The sequence below is a fragment of the Neophocaena asiaeorientalis genome, unplaced genomic scaffold (genome assembly GCF_003031525.2).
Source record: "Neophocaena asiaeorientalis asiaeorientalis breed wild unplaced genomic scaffold, Neophocaena_asiaeorientalis_V1.1 scaffold533, whole genome shotgun sequence".
NCBI classification, from domain to species: domain Eukaryota; kingdom Metazoa; phylum Chordata; class Mammalia; order Artiodactyla; family Phocoenidae; genus Neophocaena; species Neophocaena asiaeorientalis.
Window position 1 is genome coordinate 1,903,386 of NW_020172671.1, and position 728 is coordinate 1,904,113.

The 728-nt window shown below is 27.5% G+C and overlaps 1 non-coding gene across 1 annotated transcript; it reads left to right on the top strand.

The window, feature by feature from the left end:
• Positions 1-367: 367 nt before the first annotated feature.
• Positions 368-439, top strand: TRNAE-UUC (transfer RNA glutamic acid (anticodon UUC)). The gene has a single exon. It is a non-coding gene; the product is annotated as a tRNA-Glu (tRNA).
• The last annotated feature ends 289 nt before the right edge of the window (positions 440-728 follow it).

The following is a 728-nucleotide window of genomic DNA, read 5'->3' on the forward strand; positions in this document are numbered from 1 at the left end:
TTTTCATTGTACTATTATATCAATTTTTATGCATTTTTGAAACTTTTCATAAGTAAATAATGAAAAAATTAAACAGACCAAAAGAATACCAAATAGAACTTGACAAACAGAACTTTGCTTAAGAGGATTTTTCTAGAAGGATTTTCTTTTCAAAAAGGTAAAACTGAGTGGAAAAATATTGTTTTCATTTAGTATTATACTGAGTATTTGTTATGCATTTGAAAACAAATGTTTTCAAAATATAATTATTTTCATTAATTAAAACAATTATTTATCACATACCTATTTTATGCCTCTGATGTGTCAGGAGTGTTTCTAGGTGATTTTTATATCAATTACTTTAAAAATAAAGACATTTTTGAGGAATTCCCTAGTGGTCCAGTGGTTAGGACTCATCACTTTCACTGTGGTGGCCCAGGTTCAATCCCTGGTTGGGGAACTAAGATCCCACAAGCTGCATGGTGTGACCAAAAAATAATAATAATAAATAAAGACTTTTTTTACAGATTCTTACCCACTAATAATTCCTGAGTTTTTAAAATAAAGTAGGTATTTTTTCCTGAAATATCTAGTGGGAAATATGACAAAATTTAAATAATTTTAGTCTGCTTACCAGGAAAAATATTAAACTTTTTCAACATTTGATTAAATATAGATTTTCACCTTTTGAGGAAACAATCTTTATGCCACGAAAATCCTAATTTCTTTGTAAATTGAATTATTTGTCG